This window comes from Trematomus bernacchii, unplaced genomic scaffold (genome assembly GCF_902827165.1).
Source record: "Trematomus bernacchii unplaced genomic scaffold, fTreBer1.1, whole genome shotgun sequence".
NCBI lineage: Eukaryota > Metazoa > Chordata > Actinopteri > Perciformes > Nototheniidae > Trematomus > Trematomus bernacchii.
In genome coordinates, this window is record NW_022987689.1 from 8,024,406 (window position 1) to 8,039,184 (window position 14,779).

At 41.1% G+C, this 14,779-nt stretch overlaps 1 protein-coding gene across 1 annotated transcript in view; it reads right to left on the reverse strand.

Annotated features, from left to right (window-relative positions):
- The window catches only part of LOC117488276 (SPRY domain-containing SOCS box protein 4-like), a 63,580-nt gene extending 50,486 nt beyond the window's left edge, over positions 1 to 13,094 (reverse strand). The window contains exon 1 of the mRNA XM_034137094.1: positions 12,900 to 13,094. The gene's annotated coding sequence lies outside the window, so the exon portion shown is untranslated. The remainder of the gene's footprint in view (positions 1 to 12,899) is intronic.
- Between the last annotated feature and the right edge of the window lie 1,685 nt (positions 13,095 to 14,779).

A 14,779-nucleotide genomic window follows, 5' to 3' on the forward strand; every position in this document is an offset into this window, starting at 1 on the left:
AAGCCGATCATTTTTCATCAGTAATCAAGAGGAGGGATGAGGGGTCCTGATGTAGTCTATAAGGACGGCTTGTTGGATGTTCCAATAGCTTCAGAAACCCTCTCCACCCTTCACAACTCTCTGCTGTCGGATTAGGGGGCACTTTGTCAGTTCCTTTCAGTGACTTTCTGAGACTTAATGTTATGACATTCACACTCGATTAACACTGACATTGTCCAGCTTTGTGGATGATTCGAACTTCTCTATCTCTCTTTGTACGTTTGGTATAAAATGTCCGCATGTTTTGAGATCCCCTACTCTAAATGATCCCCAGTTTTTTCATCTGACCTTCCAGACAGGGTCACACATCACACACTCTGATGTGGAGCAGATTGTATAGGGGACCCTGCATGCGTGGAAATGAAATTGCTCTTTACACAGCTAAATCGGACTACATGGAATTTAAAGTGGACCTATCATGCTATATTTGAATAATATAGTGTAGGACCATACCTATATAAGGCATATTTATACTTTTTTTTTCTTCAAAATACCAAACAGATCATGCATTTTAGCCATGCCTCATTTCGCTCAATTTGACATTTTTTAGCTCTGTGTTTGCAAGGGCTGATTCTGTGAGAACAGCACCGTCTACAGGCCTGGCATATGTACTACAGCGTCTCCAGCGCTTTCGAACGGCAATGGCCGTGGCTGTCTCCTCCTGATTGGTGGAGTTGGCCCAATAGCCGTCGCGCCACCGTCCTGACGTCAGGACAGTGTTCAAATCTGGATCAGTTTTTATCAGATCCGTTGCAGCCCCTTTTTTAGAGATTTGGGTATGGAGGAAAATAGAGAGGGTTGTGTTTTCTGACACTTGGTGAGTTCCCTGGAACACCGGGGACACATATTCATGTATAAAAGACGTACAAAAGTGCATTTTGCATGATAGGTCCCCTTTAAGTAAGGACCACTAACCGAGTATTAGGTTCATGAAACTCACTGTTCTCTCTATTCTCCGACAAAAAGGTTACCACCACCAGTGATGAATGGGAGTAAGGAAACAGCAGACCTTGCTCCGAGGTAAAGAAAGAAGAGTGTGTAAAACTGAATGCTGCACAAGAAAGAGCTTACACATTCAGACTGCAGCTATTTGCTCTGCAGAGGGTTAAAGGTCAAACTGATGAATATCTTCCCCTGAAAACAAAAGACATCGGCTCATTATACATCGACCTCACGTAAAATACCCTCGTATGTCAGATGATCTAATGTTGCCATGACTACTACAGAAGTACAGAGGAGGTGCACACACACGTAGCGACAGACGGGTGAGCAGGCGACACGTTCCTGTAGGATGAGGCCTACACAGATGATGTCTCCACTGTACGCGTGACAAGAGGCGTGGAGGATATAAAGAGCCAGATATAGGAGCAGAATAATGAGCTTCTTATCATCTGCTCCATCGTTTCCATATCTCCTCTGCTTTCCTGTTCGCTCCATCTCCATGTCTCTTCACTCACCCCCTTCCCCCCTTAAATGGGCCAAATATTTCCCTAGGGCCACTCTCCTGTATAAAATATAAGAATTGTCAATGATGTGACGCCAGAAAGCTTTTCTCAATAGAAAATTCCATAAAGGTGGAGCAGGATATTGATATAGACACCTCAAGCAAGTCAGATAGTGGCAGTTCATGTATTCAGCTTGCAAGGAAATCATCACTGTTGACGAAAACTACATATTATAAGAGTGGTAACTCCTCTGATTTAAACAATTACTAGTATTGTAAAATGTATCCTCTAGCCATAAAAAAGGCAAAAGTCCTATGTGATTAATCAATTTGAAGCTAGAACAAACTGATTTTTGGTATTTCTGATTTAAAATGGGCTCAAAACGATTATCCAAATTGTTTAATAGTCAAAGCAACAATTGACTATTAGATTAATCCACTAATTGCTTTATGTCAAATCCTCACTCTATCCGTCTCCATCTGTCTGTCTCTCCTTCCTACACACAGACACATGCTCCTGGGTGTTCAGATTCTCCAGTTTCACAGCCACCTCCTGTTTCTTTGACTAATTCAAGGCAATGAGATCTGTTACAGACGCAGATAAGCCAGCTTGGAGGCATGAGCCCTGAAGAAAGCTGATGCTTTTTCCTTCTTTCTTGCCACAAACAGTCGCCATCTGCCATTTAAATGCAAGCACCTGTTGGTTTCCGACCAAGGGACCGTGGAGAGGAAGTCGACAAACATCTGGCTCACATACGCCTGTCTGTCTGCCTGTCTTCATGTCACTGTACCTGTTTCATATCCTGCCTCTGCCCACTCATCCCTCTAAACTGGCAGTCTTCAGTCTCCATTGTACAGAAACATCAGTCCTCCTTTTGATTTCTTCTTCTTCCACTTCCACACACGCTCCAGTATCTGACCCAGATCTTGGCTTAATGAAAAACAAAACTGAATGGATGAATAAAACATAAGTGGGGGATGTGAACCTTGCGTCCTTTACATCTCTAGCACTAGCGTATCACCCATCTCTCTCTTCCTCTCTCAAATACAAACATTTTTCTCAGTCTACTACTCGTTTACACACATTGGATTCTCCTCAACGTCTCCTGTAATCCTACACAAGTGTCTCCTCTCACTTTCTCCCTCCCTCTCTCTCTCCGGTGTGTTTTAGTATGCGGTAGGTAAGTGCTGACTGAAATTACACAGTGCTTCTGCTCTAAGTGTTCTCTAAGAGCTCCAGTACACTCGTTCTTAAATCGCTCAAAAGCTGTTGAAAAACATAGCTGGGTTCAAATGCCACACTCGAGGTATTTCTCAAAAAATGTGAAGATGCTGGAGATAATGTCGGTGTTGGAATCCAAAACAAAGACCAAGTCACAGCTAATAATACAGGAGGAAGAAGAGCCTTTAGAACATATTCTGGTATGCTTTTACTGCAACAAAAAGCAGACAAGGAAATTGCATGTGTATTCTCCAAACAAAACACTGAGATGGCATGGAGAGTAAGTCCTCTTCTTTAGATTTTTTACGAAGGATGAGGAGGTAAACGAGTGCTGCTTGGTAAAACAAATTACTACCACCATGAAAAAGGAACCAATTACACTGAAGAAATCACAAAATAATGATGTGTGTGCTATTGAATGAGAAAGCTATTTGTGGGTACTGTTACCCATTGTGTCTTCAAAGCTGATGATTTATTTGTGATAATATATTAATGATATCTTCTAGGGTGCCAAAAAGACCAGGTTTAAGTCAGTGGCCATACAAAAAAAATCCTCCTTGCATGTTTACCTAAATTGTGCATAAACACAAGCAACATTATCAGAATTTAAGTTAAAGGTAGGGTAGGTAATTTTGGAGAAACCAGCTCGAGTGCGCTAGCATTTGAAAATACACAGCTGGAAAAAATCAGCCACTTCCTTACAGAGCCCCTCCTCCAACACACACGAACGCGCACATGACCAATGAGGGCACGAGATAAGTTTGTGCACAGATGGAAGGCTGACAGGCAGGTAGGCCATCCAGTTATTTTAGCCGGGCCGGCTAAAATGATTGGTCGTGCTTTTTACAGTATTACGGCTTCCACAGATGACATTCTTTTATGGATTTTTTGTCAAAGCACTTAAGATATTCATTGCTATCGGGATGTTAAGAGCATTCCATGGAATATAACAAAAAGTGTATCTCGAGCCGGTTTCTCAAACTTACCTACCCCACCTTTAAGCATGATTTTGAAATGTTTCTTTGGTTAGTGAGAAAAAAAAGCTTTGTGTTGTATAAAACAAAAACAGTCTTTGTAGGTTTATGTGCTTTCAGGGAACTCAGGAATATCATAAAGAGAATTCCTGGTCTCAAGTTGTTTGTCAAAGTCAAGTTGTTTGCAGGTTCCCCACTGGTGAAACAAATAAAGAAATCACACACTGCCCACATCAAATCACAAGAAGTTCTGACTCCTGAACACACTGTGCCAATCAAAGCCACCTGCAGGGCTTGTTTGTCTAAGATATGTATTGCCAGTGGAACAAGCTTGTTCCTATTTCCTTTCGCTGCGCTGACAACCTAAAATTACTCTATGTGTGAGGGAGAGTGATATTTGACATTTTCATTATAATGACAAAAACATAACAAAATGTGAAAGTAATACACAGCGCTAAGGACACTTTGAAGCGCTCGGACCGCCTGCAGGCTACACTGGAATAGTTTATTCATTTAAATGCTCAGCTAATAAATAAATAAAGCATGAATAAATAAATATAAAAAGGACCTATAAAACAAATACATTGTTTCTGCCTTTTACTGGCAGCTGAACATATACATGCGCATAAATATTCATAAACAAACAGCTGGTGCTTATGACATTATAAGCCTGTCAAGTGCAGTGACTGTTTAGAGTTGGTTGATGAACAGCGATTGTATTATGTGATTATTAACTGCTAACAAACTCTCTTTCTCTCTCGCTCACACACACGCACAGACACACACAGTCAGAGAGTGGGCCCCACTCCCCTCAGACTGGTGACACACCTCATCAAACTGTGGTCTGTTATAAGTGGTGCTGACACGTGTGTTTGTGTGTCTTTGAGCGTCTGCCTGTGTCCATAATCATAGCGGCGTGTGTGTGTCAGCGTCTGTGCGGCAGCAGTGGGCCTTCACAGCACGTGGTGGTGGTCTGGTTTCCGCTCAGAGGGCTGTGAAGTGGCCTGATGAAAGCTCACACATGGTGGCGGCCAGACGAGGCTGATCTCCTGTTGGAACCGCAGTGCTCCGACGGCTGGACGGCAGAACTCCCCGGTCTGTGTTGGCGATAATTAACAGTGACAAGACATTTAGCAAAGACCGAGTTCTCAGTGTTCAAACGAGAATGTTATAGTCATGAGTTACATCAGGGCTTCAACCGTGTGTATTTACTTTCTCTAACTCTTTTATCCTCCTCAGGTTAAAGGGGGTTTTCCAGTGAAATAATATTGCAGTTCCATAAAGTTGGGCCAGATTTTTAACAAGGCTGGTCCTAACAGGAGCAGCAGATATCCTGACTTTAAATAAGGGTCAAGCTCCCAAAACATTCAGGCAATAATTTCCCATGATGCAATTCGATATTGTCTTTGCTAAATCCTTGCACTTGTCGAGTGGATGGGGTCTTGTAGGATGATAACCCTAGATATGTGAAACTCTGACGAGATGTTTGAGGTTAGGCTTTGACCCCAAATGTTTAAGGTCACGTTTTTTCGTAGGTTTCTGCTGGGATATCATTTACTATCATGTTTACGACTCGCACGTTTTTTTCTGGCAGAAAAGCGCTGGCCAAACACTAGAGATGTTCAACTCGAAGTGCTCAAAGCGTTCACACAATAAATTCAGAGTGCTAAAAAAAGAAGCTGGGTGTAGCGCTTTTTCTTAAAGCCGCTAAAGTGTTGCCCTAATCAGAAACAACTGAAATAAGACCATAGCACTAATAAGAAACACTACATGGATACTGATAGTAGTTTTATAGGTCTCAAGTGTAAACCCAATAACAAACGAGACACATTTCTGACTTTGTTCAACTTGGGGGGGAGGGTGTGACTTTGCAAGTTGTGTTTACAAGTGTCAGACAGCTGACTTTAAATATACAGATAGTCTAGGTGACAAATGACAGGCTGACAGTCTGTTTAAATAAGTGTTTTAACATAACAAGTTCAGATGTTTCCATATAAAAGGGGTCAGTGAATAGTTTGAGCAGTTTAAAAAATGATAAAACCATGTGCTATGGCCTTCACAGTCACCAAAGACACATGTGTTCTTTAATTTGTCCTTTCTTCAATGATCCTGTATCCGGGGCTTTTTCTAGTTCCTAAATGTGCTCTGATCCTACGGTGATATATGCGTATGGTAGCCTGAGGGACCATTTCTAACTCTTGATCTCAGTTCAGCGACAGTATGTGAGCACTATGAATTTATAAAACACACCTTCCTGGAGTGAATCATACAGACTACCATGCTCTTCTCTATTCTGGGACTAAACATGTTGTGTTTGAATTCCCCACCCTCGCTTCTCACCTTTACATCACCATCTGCAGTGACACACTCGCTGTACTCCCTCTTCTCTTATCCTCATCTAGGTCTCTCCCCACATCCCCTCCATCCTTCAGCCTCCCAGACTGACTCATTACACTACAAGCCTCCTTCAAAATGCATTTCCTCTCTCGTTTGCTTCTTTCTCACCTTTTTTCTTCTCTCATACACTCTTGACTTCCTCTTTCCTCTCTCCACCCTTTCCCCACCCTCCTTTTTTTGTTTTCACCGGATCTGTCTCATCCACCTTTTATTCCTTGCCATCTTCCTCTTTTCTCACCCCTTCTGCTCCCAACCCTCTTTTAGCTCGGATGAGGTTTTCTGGTGTCTGCATGGTTCTGTTCATGCACTCCTTCCTTCCTCTCCAGCATTCTCAAACCAAAAGGCATGACTCCCTCCTCCTGTCACCCCTTGACTCAATGCCGCCCATCACAGAGAGTCACACTTCTCTTCATCCTTGCCATGAGAAAAGGCCTAAAACACACACACACACACACACACACAGAGAGAGAGAGAGAGAGAGAGAGAGAGAGACCCCTTGACTGATTTCCCAGGTTCTCTCCATCATTAGCCCAATATTAAACAATAGGGAGCAGAAGAACCAGCTGCTATCCACAACCAGCTGTGCTATCATTATCTCTCTGTGTGTGTGTGTGTGTGTGTGTGTGTGTGTGTGTGTGTGTGTGTGTGATGCTCAATTTCTTTCAGAATGCTGACACCTTTGTTTAAGCCAATATTCACTTTTCCCAAATTGGTCACTTTTGATCATTTTCTGGCCGTCCTCTCTCGCTTTAAGTGTGGGTGCGTGTGTGTGTGCGAATGTGTGGAAGCCTATCTCCATAATTAGGGCAGACCAACCACACATGGGTCTCCCCTGACACTTCCCCTCCAAGACCTAAATATTCATGAGACTCTAAACGCTTTCATGAGCTCTGTAATTATGGCCAGAAAACACACGGAGAGAGACAAAGACAGTAAAAGGGAGAGAGTGGGAGGCAGGGGAGGAAATGCCCTCACACTTTTCTAAAACACCGGCTGTCCCATAGTGTAAGCAGATCATATCCCTTTGTTTTTGCTTACTTGACGGAGAGCTCCATTTAAATGGGAATATTAAAGCCCAGCTGATACACCCATTACTCTCAGCCATGAAGGGAAATTATGCTTTGTAATGTTGCACTGGTAACAGATGCATGGATATATGGAGCTTTAGTGTCACAACAGCAATTTTAGTCAACAGCCTCACACAGAAATCGACCAGGAATCAAAATCAATAATCAGTTATGGTGGTAGTTGTTTTTGTGATGACTACTAGAAACAGTCTCCCTCAGTTTATCTCCCATTAAGCTAGAAGTATCTGCCAGGTAGAGCGAAAAACCACAAATGTACTGCAAGTGACTGATCTAATCTTGCTTGTGCAGGTTCAGTAAAAGCTTTTCCCCTGAAGATTTAGCGAGTAGAAACTAAAACACCTACTCATCATCCAGTATGCCACTAACTCCTGTTGGGTGAAGTTTAGACAAGTCTATTGAGAAACCCTGCCTACACACACGGCTTTAGAGTGGGAGATATTGTTGGACTACACTACACACCCAATTATAGAAGGTGTTTCAGATACTATTTGATAATGTGATGACCACTGCTGCTGTGTCTATAAATATGTGTTTGCATGAATGTAGGATCAGCATACTGAGGCCTTCACCCATAAATTGATCTTATATGTATTTACGAATTACCCTTTGTTACCTTGACTTTGACTTTCTCGAATGCCTCAACGGTTAACGGAGAAATCAAAAACGTAAAAGTGGGGGTCGCTTTTAACAAAAATAGTATGTATTATTAATGATATACTGCATACTTCTGACATCCAATATTAGTGTGAAAATGATGTGTTGTAGCGTGCTGCATAGTATATTTCAAAAGTAAATCGTTGGAGAAGCCAGCAAGGATTCCTGTAACAAAAACACTCCGAGATGATACATGAGAAGACTCTAAAGCTTTTAGAGAGAGCGAGAGAGTCTCTGACAGGATATTATTTGGTTTTCGTAAAACAAAAGAAATCTTAAATCATCCAAGAAGACATTGTTGTTCTAGGTATACACGAGCACTTAAACCTCCTGTTAGTTTTCCCTCCATCGCATTATATTTTCACACACACACACATATGCCAGCCTTGAATTCCAGGATGAGTCAATCGATTTGATCCAAGTGGAAAAGCTATCAGATAATCTGCTGGAAGCTGTGAAACGCAGCCAGGAGCAGGGCGAGGCAGCGGATTCAGAGCCGATTGTCCACATTGACACATAATGACGTTTCACTGACACACACGCACACACAATAAATCAACACAAGAGGACAAATGAGCAAGAGCACAGCAACTCAGACACTCCTGTCATTTATATGTAAATGAGCACCTCGCTACTTCCACTCTTAACAATTCTAAAAGATAGATAACATTTCCAATGAGATCCAACAAGATGTCAAGACACGACGAGAGGGAGCCACAGTAAAACCCCAACGATACGTGACAAGATGAAGGAAAATGAACTGATACGACCAGTTTTGCAAAAGTGGACATTAGCTGTAACTAATCTGTTTGTCACAACACTAATGATTTCATGTTGCCTCTCCGAGGGCTCCACTGCTGGCGTGTCAGGCCGTATTCAGCGCTAGGCGGACTTTGATTAACGACTCGCTGCTGCATCTTCCCTTGACAAACTCAAGCGTATCACAGGATGACAACAAGATGACAAGCAGCATCAACCTCGCCCCGATAAACTGATGAGTAAGCTAAAACAAGGAGAAGCTATTCAACAGTAAAGTTGCACACAAGAGATTTTCAGGAATAGACAACATCTCTGCCACTTAGTGGACTGTCAGGCTCCAGGAGGGAATTTAGCCATCTTACTGTAAAGTGCACCATTACTTGAGTTATGCTGTCATTGTAATGACCTTTGAGAGTAAGCAGGTACAACACACAAACACACAGGTGTGCACACACACAAGTTGCACAGTGCATTTAGACACTAAGTGCCTGTCAAGGGTAGGAGGAACACATCATCTTCCAGTTTGTTTCCCTTCTTTAGAGCGCAGCGGTGCATGAGAGGGCTGTTTTCCCTGAGTGACATGTGTGTATTTATATATATGTGAGCGTGTGTGTCTGTGTTCAAGAGTGTGTCTGTGATTTTTTTGTGGGCTCAGCAGTCTATCACTGACTTAACAAAAGGCTGCTGCATAAAAAGTCATTCCCACTCCCATCTGTCGGTCTAAGATGAATACATTTACATGTTTGTCCTTGGGCAGACATATATAAATGAAATGGTGAACCACAGACTGACAGAAAGCTATCCAATTATCCGTTGCATACATAGCTGAATACGTTGATTGTCAGATAATTAATCAGCCTTAAGCCATGCTAGTGGCTCAGTCAGCTCTTACTTGAGTCAATGCTAACCTTAGCATGCTAACATGCTCACAATGGCAATTTTAACAACTGGTGAATAGCATGTATAATGTCAACCATGTTCATTACCTTAGTTTAACATATTTGCATGCTAATTGCTAACATTTGCTAATTAGTAATACTTGTACAGCTGAGACACATGTCATTTGGTACCAATTTGGCATATTTCCAAATTCCTAATTACAATGAGATGCTTGCATAACCTTGAGCGTACTTTAATCATGGTCGGCTGAACAGTTAAATGTATCAGCAGGGAAGCATTCAATCCAACATTTATGGGACATAACATTTCTAAAAAGATACATTTGTCATTAATTAATATTAACTTTAGTTTAAACTCACTTTTATATGCTCATATATATATATACTGAATTACATAGTTATTTACAGAAAACTTTACCAGACCAGAGTTACATACAAAGTTAAGGAATCATAGTTACTACAATTTATCCTCAGAGGGGCTTGGATGGCTGTAGTTATTTTTTATGGAAATGTGTCCAGTAGTTAATAAAATATTTTAAGGTGTCCCTTTCTGCTCTGGGAAATACTGTGATTGCGGTAAAAACTAATATTTTTTCCATTTTACATACAAATTACTGATAATTAATCACTAATGAAAATGCTTGCTAGTTGCAACCGTAGTTCAACAAATAGATCTTTTCAAAACTCCAATTCAACACTTTGCTCATGCTTGCCAAATGTGACTCTCTCACCATCAGAAACACAACACTCTGTGATCTATTCTGCGCCTTCATTGAGACTAATTTGAGGCTTCACAGGTTCAGATCTTCGAGCCTTCCGGTGGTACTCTGCAATGGCAAAACACAGTGGGGAGGCAGGGAAATAAAGTCAGTTAAAATAATGACCGCTGATGGAAAACAGCTTCTCCTGACAATGTTGGCTATCTTGTCACCACTTCGCCTTGTGCGTCACTAAATGATGAGCACCGTGACACGATGGGCACCGAGCAGATTAGCAATTTGTCCAGCAACTGGCAAGAAAAAAGGAAATGTAATTTAAATGCTAACTATGTGACCAAGAGGTTAATTATTTGATGCTCAATAACAGAGTTAACTCCTTGGCGGTTATTGCCTTTGAGAACTATCCAATAAAAGTTGCTCATCTCTGCATTTAAATAAGTAATCTGACATCGCTTGCACCCTTCTGTACAGGGATTACTCCAACAAGCTTCAGGCAGACGTTCCACTATCTCAGTTTAAAGATTTTTACCGCTCTACAGATAATGCCAGTCAGTATCTGTTCAGTTTAAGTAGCAGTGACAGGGTGTGATAAGGCACAGCCGAGTTAAAAACCCTTATCTGGCCTACAAGCTGAGTCCCATCTGCCTCTTTCCTCACACTGACTCATAATGCTGCTTATTAGTCCTTCTGGAGGGATAAGGGGGAGAAGGGGAGATTTTTTTAGGGAGGGGAAAAGCAGGAAAGAAAGACAGAGAGAAAACAGATTAGGAGGGAGAGAGCTGAGCAGGAGGAGAGAAAAAATTCAAAGAATGTACAACACTGGAAACAGCAGGAGGAAAATGCTAATGTATTTTCTTACACTGAAAACTGCAGGTGTGAAACATAAAACTAATTCTAAGCCCACATAGTGTTACCTGAGGTGAAATCAGTTGAGCATGTTTGCTAAGAGTAATTGAAATGTGTAAGACAGTTTTGTTGCCATCGTCTCTGAAAGTAGTTGAAGATTAGGATTAAGTACTGGAAGAAGCTGAACTGTGCTGAAAAGTATCAACATTTCACTGAAAAGTTCCACCGAAGTAGAAGCGTCAGTAGTTAAAGTGTCAGTGAGTTCAAGAGCTGAAGGCAGGAACGCAGAAGAACAGGACAGGAAACAAAGTGCTGTGAAGAGGCAGGCGAGGAAGACGTATGCAACATGATGTTTGACAAAGGTAATGGGGAATACCAGGGGAAACAGGAAGGAGAAGAAGAGGGGGGGAAAGTAGCAAATTATGGATGGAAGATTAAAGAGAAGAAGAAAGAGACTCTGAGGAGAGGTGCTGGTGAGCAGATTGATCTCCCGCAGTGACCGGCCGGTCAGATCCAGCAGACAGATAAATGACTCCCTGTCACCATTACAACGCTCCATCTCCTCCTCCTTCATCTCTCCATCCCTGCATCTCTCTCCCCACCAGACACCCCCTCCCTTATCCTGACAGGTCATCAATCAACCAGCAAACTCCACCCACACACACACACTTTTTAGCCTATCCCTAGTTATTTAACCAAATGAAGATGCTGCACACATGTGACTATACCCCTGTTTACACTGATCTCTCTCTGCTACCTTTCCTCTCCCTACACTCTCCTCAGCTCTTCTTTTACAGTCTCTCTCTACTCCTCCTCCTCTTCCTGCCCTCACCATCTGCACTCCATTTTTCATGTCCTTGTCACCTTACCCGTCAGAGTCGAGTAAATGTCATGGTGGACCCACAGAGAGAATGAATCACTAATGGGAGTCCTGCGAGGAAAGGTACTGTTACCAAATACAGACACCGATAACTCTCTAAAAGCTACTGCTGGTATAGAGACACTTCCTGTGGCACTTCTGTTGAATATTCAGTATCTTTAGGATTAGAATACAAAACAGCAAATGTTGGTTATTAAAGGTTAATCCTTTTGAAACAAACGTTACTTTGATAGTGCACTTTGTCTAACCCAGTGGTTTCTTACCATGATCCCTAAGATGTCAAAGGGGTTAAATGTTTTTTGACTAACCAGAGAGTTATACCTGTGTATGGCTGTCAAAATTAAACAATCTCAGAGACATCACTTTGGGTAAAACTAGTCTTATAGACAAGCAATGGATGACAAGAGGTCCCTACAAGAGTTGGCTTCAATTTGAGAGGTCACAGGTCACGACGAGCCACACAGATTGTAAACTACTGTTATACTTTTTGAATCCATGGTTTCTTGGGATTTCTAATAAATGCACACCTCTCATTGATCACTTATAATTCATCCCTTACACCACTTGCATGCAATACAGAGATTCAGTCAACCTTTCCATCACATTGCTGTGTGAGGTAGGACGACAGATGAGTTGCCATTGGTGTGAGAGGTAAACCCAATGTGTAGAAACATCACGTGACACCTTGCACATTGAGGTAAACTGTGTCTAAGTATTTCTGATGTTAACCTGTAAGAGCTTTAGCTGGATATTTAAGAAGAGGTGACAAACTAATAGTAACCATCGATGTAAAAAGGGCAATACTTTTCATGTCAGTGTAAGTTATACATGTATACAGTCAATTAACGGTCCAAACATGGTTTTAAGATACTTTTTAAAGGAAAATCCATCGTTGTTCTCGCCTTCCTACAACTACACATAATCTTGTGCTCCAGATCCTGTGGTGAGCTCATCCGGTGTAAACAGAGGAACACTCACCGAACACAAACTCAGCTCCCCTCCAAATGACACTTTTCTCCAATTATCTCTCCGCGAAGGAAGAAGGGCCGAGTCTCTCCTCTTCTCTGCAAATGTCCACGAGGTTATTCCGGCGATGTTACTTGTGTTTTCGCGATGTAGCGACGGTTTCTTTGTTGCAGCAAACTGCAGCTCGATACATCCAGGCACCAGGGACCCGACGCTGAGTGTCAATTTACTCCGCAGAACGAGCGCTGATTGGTCGCTTCCACCACAACACAGAGTTCTGCTCTCATGCTATTGGCTCAGGCTCCTATGTTGAGTTCAGGGACTGCTTGTAAACTCAAACTTCTGTTGGGTCATTTAATGGAGCTGTACACAAATAATATCAGGACTACTGCAGCTGCTATTACTATTAAAACTATTGCTCTAATACTAGTTTTTGCTCTAATTGTTTTATCAAATAACCGTTATTTCAAAACCCTTGGTTTCTTACATAGCTGTATTGTATTTAGTATCTTATTTGTTCTACTTCATTTATCAAGTCATTTACCTAAACATAAAGTTGTATCTGCTTTTTTTATTTGATAATGGTACAGCCTCTATTTATGTTAGTAGCTTTTAACACGTTGTTGTTCTTTATCTATGTGCTGCTATCTTTCCAAGACAGTGGTAAGGATTTATAAAGTAACAAAAAACAATCTCTGTGAAGACATTTTTCAATTGGACATTAGCATATGACATCTTCATAGTAGTACGTTCATTTCATAGTAGGACCTTATTTTAGTTTTTTCATCAAAATGATTCAAACCTTAGTTTCCCCCCGCCTTTCCAGTTTTAAATGTATTTTCAGTCATTACCATTCTAAGATTCCGACAGCACTTGAAGGTATCACAATCCCCATGCTTTATTTATCTGTTCTCGTGCACATCCCATATTGTGGTTTCCATCAGAATATTTGTCACAAAACATAGATTATAAGTGATATTCAATTAAGATGCATAACCACAACCAATAAACTGATGTGCTGTAATATCTTAAATGTAGCATCGAGTTGTAATAGGGGCAGTGTTTGTGCTAATCAACCCTAACATCTGCACTACCGGATCAATACTAAATGAAGTTATCGAGTCCAACCCGCAATGTTTGATGATGGATTAATCCAATGTCCATCTAGGCATTACACATGCATTAGAGAAAACTACATATAAATCGATCACTTTATTAGCCTCTAATGTTTGAGCCTAAAATGACCATGAAGCCATGGGCAAAGCGCGTGTGTGTGTGTGTGTCTTGTTTGATTTATTGAAAAGTTATTTGACAATTTGGACTGCAATTTCAAGAGTGGAAATAGAAACAATTGAATACAATTTGAACTCATACTGGTAAATTCCCAAAGAAGCTATGTGGCTCCTCCTGGTGGTGATTGTATGTAAATACAAACAGTTCGTTTTTCCATCCATACCTTTCATACTTTACTTTCTAGAGATGATGCACTATTATACTTTGCATTTACCTTAATTTTGTATGTACATACTGTATATACATATGATAGTAGTACGATAGTATAGTATAGCTTATACTATGTATTCTGAGCATCTGTAACACACATATGTGTTAAGCAGGGATTAAGCTCACTATAACTAAAATCGAAACTAGAGTTTTTGAGCTGCTTCATTCAAAATGAGACTATTTTAGAAAAAATACTTTTTAATATGCCAACTGAAGGGATTTTATTTTACTTTTTTAAATATATTAGTCATGCACACTTGCACAGTGAATGACATTCATTACCTTTCCAAAAATCCCAAGGTGGAATCTTTTAAACTCTAGGGGCTGCAAATACATGTACAACAATTTAGTTGAATAGATATACAATAACACAAAAAAGAAGATATTAC